General features: G+C 33.0%; 1 pseudogene; it reads right to left on the bottom strand.

Annotated features, from left to right (window-relative positions):
- Positions 1 to 3,339: 3,339 nt before the first annotated feature.
- Positions 3,340 to 4,333, bottom strand: LOC144378355 (olfactory receptor 6C76-like; annotated as a pseudogene).
- Between the last annotated feature and the right edge of the window lie 5,025 nt (positions 4,334 to 9,358).

Here is a 9,358-nt window from a genome sequence, read left to right on the forward strand (position 1 = left end):
CTTGGATTTTAGTAGGATTTGGAACATTTAGAAGATGTTCATCATTCTTGGTTTTGGATCCCTCCAGAGGAGCTGGGTCACAGGAGACACTCTCCAAGATGCTATGGATCTTCCACCAGCTGATTCTGGTTTGTCAGCTCAGGAGCCTGTGACTGACTAACAGGAGGTGTCATGTCATGTCTGTTGGTTGTTTTTATTGTGTGCATGAGTTCAAGATGAGCTCTGCTCTAGGCCTGTGATTGCCATGAAGCATCCTGTACTTGCTCTCCTCTTCAGTGGTAGAGGAATCACCTGGTATATGTGAGGCACTGAGTTCAATTCTTAGCACCACATAAAAATATATAAAATAACGGTATTGTGTCCACCTAAACTAACTCTCTCTATATATATATATATTATATATTATAATATTTATAATAAGAATTCATCTATATTGGTTACTATCTGGTTGGCTTCATATACCTTATTGTGACAATTAGTATTTTCTGGAAAGTTCTTGATGCTTATTGCTGCTCAATGTTATTAAAAAACTGAGTGTTTATTCCAATCTTCATATTATGTCTTTGTTTAGGGCTTTCTTTCTAGGAATTTTAAGTGCTTATTTTTTTGAGTCTTTAGTCATTTCTGCCATTTCAATACTAGATAATGTCCTAAGACCAGGTTTACTGCACTCTTGTTATTGACAAGTTCATTGTTTCAGCACTAGAAGGTGATTCATGTATAGGTTTGCCCCAATTCTGCAGCTTGTGTTGATCAGCATAAATTCAGTGTTGGTCAGAATAAAATGCCTTGGTTATAGAGGTTTCAATCTATAGTGCTTTGATCCCACAGTCTGCTGGGACCAGCGCTACACTGAGATGGACCAAATATAATGATAATTGTTAACATTACTGAGAACTTGTTTTCTTGCAGTATTTTAAATGTTTACCTACATAAAATCAGAACAAAGTAATCTATGCATTCAATACAATTATTTTTCCTCCTTAACAACAAATGAACAAATCTGAATTCCAGAGAAGGTAATGGTTTGTTCAAAGTGTCAAGGTTGTAAATGACAAGGTCAGCATACAAAGCCAGGCAACCTCATTCCAGCACTCATACACTTAACCAGCACACTGTTGCTATGAAACATATAACTCATCCTCTTGGATCAAAGAGATAATTCAGAAACTTGCACCTATTCAAAGGATTGTGAATCATCACTATCCAATCAATCCTTTAATTTAAATCAATGGTGATGAATCTCTTGCCTTTCTATACGGAATAAAAAGTAAGGAATTGTATTTTTATAACAAAATAGTATTGAATTTTGAAACGTTTTTCTGTATCTATTGAGATGGTCATGTGATTTTATCCTTCATTTTGTTAATGTAGTTTATCTAAAAAATTGATTTTTCCCATGTTGAGCATTCTGGGGATAAATTACTATTTTATGATTAAAAATTCTCAAAACACTTTAGAAAGAATTAATCCCAAGGTAATAAGACAGTGTATAACAAGCCACCACAAACATCATATTCAGTGATGGAAAACTTGATACTTAAAGAACAAATTCATGACAAATATTCCCATATTCACCACGTTTTTTATTCAATATGGAACTGAAAGTTAAAGCTAGAGCAATTGGATAAAATAAGAAATGAAAGATATTCAATTGGAAAAGAAATCATATTATCTTTCTGTATTGATGACATGATTTTCTACGAGAAAAACATTGAAAAATACACACTCACATACACAGACACACACTGTAAGAACCAAGGAACAAGTAAAGTTACAAGATACCAAACCAACATACAAAAATTAGCTGCATCTCCATACTAATAACATATATTTGAAAAATTAGTAAGAAAACATTTTAATTTGCAATAACAGGGAATAAAATACTTAAAATAAACTTAAATAGAGAAAATACTTCCATAGTAAAAACTCTAAAACGTGAAAAATGATATAAAGGACAAAATCAATAAATGGATTCCTTGTGTTTGGATTGGAAGTTTTAATTTTGTTCACTTGTTCTTTACACAAAGTTATCTACACATTCAATGCAATCTGTATCAAGATTTCAATAGCAGTTTTTTACTGAAAGAAAAAAATGTCTAAAATTCGAATAGAATGCCTTAAGAGTCTGAATAGCCAAATCAGTCATGAGAAAAAGAATGGAGCTGGACATGTAACACTTACTGATTTCTAAATATCTAACAAAGCTACAATAATTAAACAGTATGGCATTTATATAGAGAGAAGCATGAAAAACTAATTGAGCAGAATACAGAGCTCAGTAAAAATCTCATGCATGTACAGAAAATTGATATTTATATGGTGCTAAGAATTCACAATAGGAAAGGACAGTACATACAATAAATAGAATTTAAAAAGGATATATTCTCATGCAAAAGAATGAAACTGGAGCCTTATCTTACATTATACACAAAAATGAACTGGAAAAATACTAAAGACTAAAAATAAGATCTGAGACAACACACACACACACACAGAGATACACACACATATATACAAACACACATCTGAGACAGTAAAACTCCTAGGAAGAAATATATGTGGAAAGCTTCATGACATTAGTCTTAGCAATGACACCAAAACTTCAGGTAAAAAACCCAAAATAGACAACTGGCAGCACTATAAATTGAGAAGCTTCTACACAGCTAAGAAAACAACAGAAAGAAAAGGCATCCCATGGAATGGAAAAAAATTATAAAACATAAACATGGTAAGGGATTAATATCCAAAATATAAGAAACTCCGTAGACTTGACAGAAAAAACAACTAATGCAATTGAAAAAAATTAGAAAAAGACTTGAATAGTTATTTTCCCAAAGATGATATACAAATGTATAAGGTTATCAACATCACTTATATCAGTGAAGTGCAAGTTAAAACCACAGTGAAGCATCACATCTTTTATGATGGTGATTATATAAATAAAAGTAAAAACTACAATCCTCCAAACTAAAAGTAACAAGTGTTAGCCAGGAGAGAAGAAATTGAGATTCATGTACACTGTTGATGGAGATATAAAATGGCACCTCCAATACAGAGAACAGTACTATTGTTCCTCAAAACAATCACAAATAGAACTACCACATGATATAGAAAACCAAAATTTTTTATATGCACCCAAAAGAATTGAAACCAGGATCTTCGAGAGATTTTCAAATGCTTATGTTTACTACATCGTTATTCACAATACCAAGGATATGAAAGCAATCCTTCAAATATACATCTACAGATTAGTAAACAAAGAAAATGTGATATATATATATATATATATATATATATATATATATATATATATATATACACACACACACACACATGCACATTAGGATATTATTCAGACCTAATTAATAATGAGATTTTTTCCATATGCAGCAACATACTTGGACTTGGAAGACATACTAAGATAAAAGCCAGTCATAGAATGGCAAATAATGCCTTGGCTCCATCCACATCCTGAAAATAGTCAAACTCAGAAAGTAATGAAAGTTTTCAGGTCTGAGGTATTTTCATATACATGAAGATGCAGCTTCCATATGAGATGGAGACAACAATCATATGTGAGGAACAGGTTGAGAAGGCCTTTGTTCTTTGTTGAGCTGAAGGAATTCTTAGAATTGTTCTGAGGATGTAAGTGTAGGAGAGAATTATTAGTGTCAAAGTGATCAAGAGAGTGAACAAAGCTAAAACAAAACTCAAGAGCTCTAGAGTACTGGTGTCTGTGCAAGAGATTTGCAGCAAAGGAGAAGAGTCACAGGTGAAGTGGTCAATGACATTGGAATCACAGAAATCTAACTGCAAGCCCATGGTCAGTGGTGGAAAAATGACGAAGAAACCAGCCAGCCAAGAGATGATGATGAGCTGGTAACAGATCTTGTTACTCATGATGGTAGTGTAATGTAGAGGCTTGCAGATAGCCACATAGCGATCATAGGACATAGAGGCCAGGAGGAAAAACTGTTGATCCAAGGACGATAAATAAAAAGAGTTGAGCGGCACAAGAATTGTAGGAAATCGACTTATCCCCAGTTATGATGCTGATCAAAAACCCAGGGTTACAGACAGAAGTAAATGAAATTTCTAGGAAGGAGAAATTCCTGAGGAAGAAATACATGGGTGTCTTCAGGTGGGAATCCAGCAGGGTAAGGGTGATGATAGTTAGATTTCCAGTAACACTCAGCACATAGGTGAGAAATATAAAGAAGAAAGTCACAAACTGGAGCTCTGAATCATCTGTTAGACCCAGGAGGGTGAAGTCTGTTACTAATGTTTTATTTTTCATTTCCAACGGGTGGTTTCAGGTAGATTTTCCTGATAAAAAATGTATCTGGAAAACAATAAAATGTGAATCAGATGAGTCAAATATTTGCATATGTTTTTTGAAGTAATATTTTTTGCATTTTGATATGAAGCACTTTGGACTTTGGTTGTGTGTGTGTGTGTGTTTGGACTTTGGTTGTGTGTGCGTGTTTCGCACTTTCTATAATTCCATCATACATGTATATCTTTAATTTTAATATGACTGTGCTATATTTTATTCTGTCTCTACATTTACATTTATTGTTGAGTAATAAATTTATTGGACACAAATTGTCAAATGTTCCATTATTTAGCTAATATATAAGTGGTACTATGCTTTTCTTACATTATCTTTTCTAGGAATAAAAATTCTTATTTGATCATGCAACATGTGCTCGATGGAACTTTCTAAGGAAAATTCTAAATATCTTTCTTGAGAAATAGCCACTCCTAACTTCAGTAGTACTTTTTTATTGACATACACATACATACACACACACACACACATACACACATACACACACATGCACACACACAAACAAAAACAAAACAAAAAAACCTGGATAATTGATTCTAATTAATGTTTTGAACTTTTAAACATGGTCTGTGTAAATAGTATCCCATTTTCTCCAGTCAAAATACATTCTATTTCTAGATATTACTGGAAATTTTGGAACCTCTAACTTCATTCTTGATTTAAAAAACAAAGAAAGCAGGATTAAAATGTCTCTGGAGAACATTGTACTAATGAGAGCCCCCTAAAGTAAAGAAAGTAATTTTAATTAGGCTTCTTTTAGAAATTATGTTTCTTCAACATTAAATGCCAGAGATTTGCAATGCCAGCATTAACAGTGAAGTCAATATGACAATGACTGGGGTTGTGGTTCAGCAGTAGAGAGCTCGGTTAGCAAGTGCAAGGCCCTCGGATCTATCCTCAACACCAAGTAAAAATAAATAAATAAAATAAAGCTATTGTGTCCAACTACAACACAAAATAAATAAATACTAAAAAATGAGGACATGACAGTCTTTAATTATTTTCAACTTCCTATTGTCAATCTCATTTTCTTTCAAGCTGAAACAAATATCTGACAAAGTCATATAATCCAATGCCATGGGAACTGTAAAAACAAAAACTGAGAAAATAAGAGGAAAGGTCTTGTGATATTTAATTTGCAATTCAAATGTTTTATGAATTGATAAAAACATATTGAGTGTCTATTTTAGACAGGAGAAAGTAGATAGGCACATCAGCAAGATAAAATGACAATTGAGAGTAATATGAACATAGAGCTGATGAAATGGGAAAAAAAAGACACCAAGTATTGCTCACAGTAGAAGTAAAGCAGGCAGTTTATGCACTCTTTTTATTTTCTGTCTTATTTCTCTTGGAAAATTTGGGGTCTCTGACATTGTTTCAACTACTGAATTGTTTGATTGCAGTATGTTTGGCACACATTTTTCATTTAAATTTTTTTTTCTTCTAATTGTTTTTGGCTTACCAGGATTTGCCATGGCAGATAATGGAGAAGAAACATTGGTAATTTAGGTTGATCATCTTATTTTAAGAGAAACTTCAAAACGGGACAGGCTCTTTTTCTCTCTTTTTTAACCAAAAAAAAAAAAAAAAAAGAGAGAGAGAGAGAGAGAGAGAATAGAAGTACCCTTCCTTTGTTTTCTAATATTTTGTAAATGTTTGGTTTAGTATATTTCAGAACTTTTCTCTTTCCCACATTTCCACTGGGCTTGTAGGGGAATATGTGCTTTTGAAGAAGACTTGGCAAGTGGGCTCTACTGAAGTATCCAAGACTGGAAACCCCTGGGGTCATGCTCTTTCAGAATGTATTCTCCACCAGTAGAATAATATGGCAAAGCTTTTTTGTTGTTGTTGTGGTTGTTGTCCATGTTTTGATTATGTTGTTTATATATAATTCTTGCCAGCTTGGTTGCTCTCCAGCATCTTTCCATTGCTGTCTCTGGAGAAACAAGCTTTCAGGAATTCCAAAACCATGATAAATGTCCTGGCAACAGCCTGAGTAATCCTGGAATGAACTCATGATCCCCAGCTGAGCCTCAGCATAGGGACCCAGGCTACAGGTGGCTTTGGCAGCGGTGCTGTAGAACTTGCAGGTTTTCTACTCACAGACACTGTGAGATTTCTACTGTGTGTCCTTTTGAAGTGCTGAATTTGTAGTACTTAGTTACATGGCATTGGATATTACTACAGAAGATCCCTGACTGTACCTCCCAAGTGGAAACTTTGTAAGGAATAGCATTAAGATCCAGCAAGCTTGACATCAATTTCCTTTTGGCTCTTTAGTACCTGGAAACCTAGAGCACTAAGTTCCTTATTTTTCCTCTTAATGAGAGCAGTTTCCTTTTGAGGTACACCCTCATGAGCTTATCAGTTTGTATCTATTTTTTTCTTTCTTTGTCACATACATTATCTAAGGACTGAGACCTCTAAAACCCTCAGCCCCCAAATAAACTCTTCTTCTACTGATATTATTATTATCAGTCTTTTGTTTACAGTGGTGAAAAAGTTGACTAAAACAGATGGTGTTCTTTTTTTATTAATATCAAGATTTCAAGGAATTAAAAGTATTGCTCTCCTGACTTGTCAAATATATAATGGCTAAAGCTGGTTCCATATCTTGCTCATCCAGGACCTGTTTAAGATTGTTTAAGTGAGTAACTAAAAGAAGGAAAGCATGGTAAAGCATAATCAAAGGTTCTTACATGTTTTCACTCATGATACAACAGTCTTCTATATTTCACAGTCAAAAGGGTCATAGATATATATCTATAGTTATTAATATGAAAAAATATCAAAATTGGAAAACAAAACATCCTAATTTTTATGGATCATATTGCAGCACCAAAGCCAGCATTTATTTAGTTTTTTTTTATTTGATCTTGGTTATGACACACTGTAAACTGTAATACCCAATCTCCTTTGCAATAAGTCCCTGATAGACATTGACAATGAGAAGCACTACAGAATAATTAGAAAGTGTAAGGCAACACAGGGATTCCTTTTATCCATTTTTTGTTTATTCTGAGTGTCTGTCGCTTGATCCTAGAAAAAGCACATTACTTCATAGAGGAATTGGTTTCAGGTTTCATCTTATGTTCTCATTCATAGAGCTAGCTTTATCATAGGACTTAGCTGTGTAAGCAACAATAGACAGTGCTCTATCTTCCCAGATAAGAATGCTAACTCTGTGGGGTCCCTGCACTAAGTTCCCAAGAACTGAAAGTATTCATAGAGTATCACACTTCAAAAGCACCAATTTCATCTATCAACTACTCCCAACTCCTGTGTTCTGAGAATCCACCTCTTTCCCCAGAATAGATAATCCAAGAGACAAAGGAAATAGCATGAGTGTCATGTTATCATTATCATCCTCAGGGTCCATGCATGTGTACATTCCTTTTTTCAAACTTCCTCCGTGACCAGATATATATTAACTTGGAGTTACCTCCATGTTCCTGTTCTCTCTCTCTCTCTCTTTTCCCTTTTCTAACCTGAAAAAAATCCCCTGTGTAAAATTTGTTCCAGCAATATTTCTCTTTTCCTTTATACACCCTAACTTATGAAAAATATAATATTAAATAATATTAATATAATTAATACCAAGTGTAGTATTAATACATAATCTCCCCATTAGGTACTACATCTCCTCTTTAACATTGATTCAGATGTAAACTAACTATATTTACTTACTAGCCAGGGAGATACCCAAACTCATATTGAAGGTTTAGAACTTACAATAATTTTACCTGATCTATATTTCACCTGGCTTCATTGAAGAGAAACCAAGCATGGGTTTCCCTTGATGTTCATTGGGCTTTGAGTCTTTGATTGATACCTTTTATTTCATTTTCTGTGATTAATATTTTTTATGATATGGAGTCTTGCTATATAACTCAGGTTGACCTTAAACTTATGATCTATATAATGCATTGGGATGTTGTATATAAATAAAAAATTAATTAAAAAAGAATAAATCTTCTTCATGATTTAAAGGACATTTATATAAATATCTGGATGTCCACTAAAAAATCTTGCTTAATTATATTTCTGTTTTAAGTTACTTCCTAAAATTTGGTTATGCCATTAATTTCTGGCTATCATATTCACATGTAAATAATTTAGACTTTGAGTTTGGAGGGATATTATAAGAGATAAATACATTTGACACAGCAAATCACATAATATGAGTTAATTTTAGAATTTTCAGTGATTAAAGATTGTGAACAACATTCTAGCTACACATTCATCTCTGAATTCTTCTTTTGGAAGGGAGAATGAGAAGGCTCCCCATATCCCATACACTTGGCACAACTTAATTTTCCATACATCATTTGAATACCACAATAGAAATTAGACTCCATTTTAAAGTCAACATTTCTATTTCCCCTATAGACACCCTGCATCAAGGCTATTATTAACTTTGATATTTTGTTTCTAGAGTTAATGATAAAAATACTTATTAGTATGTTTTCCCATAAGAATCCCCAAGAAACTATACCAGTTCTGAGTAAATATGCTCTTTATATAAAAAGTGGAAATATAATGTATATCAATGTGGAGAGAAAATTGCTTCATTCAAGTCAGAATAAGAAACTGTAGCTACTTTTTAAAAATAACATTAAAATAAGCATCAATAAGAAAATAGTACAGTTTTGATAAAAACAAACATCTTAGATTTCTAGGTTTTAGGTAAGGCTGAAACTGGAGGTTAATCATTTGATTTCTAGAGAAGTCAGAATAATGTGTTTGAAAATGAGGCACATATGCTGACTGGAGAGAAAAATACAAATGTTCATGTATGTTTCTAAATATCTCTGGATTTTAATGTGAACATAGTCTTTGTTGAAAGTGAAGTAAAAAAAAGTATGGGTTAGAAATGAATTTATTTAAGACTTTAAAAAAACATGCCTAATATATATTTGATCATAGTAAAAAGAAATTTTCACAATGCATCAGCAAAGAAAACCCCTGGGGAATTTGTTGAAAGTAAGTATTTCTTCTATT

The sequence above is a fragment of the Ictidomys tridecemlineatus genome, chromosome 6, assembly GCF_052094955.1.
Source record: "Ictidomys tridecemlineatus isolate mIctTri1 chromosome 6, mIctTri1.hap1, whole genome shotgun sequence".
Taxonomy (NCBI): Eukaryota; Metazoa; Chordata; class Mammalia; order Rodentia; family Sciuridae; genus Ictidomys; species Ictidomys tridecemlineatus.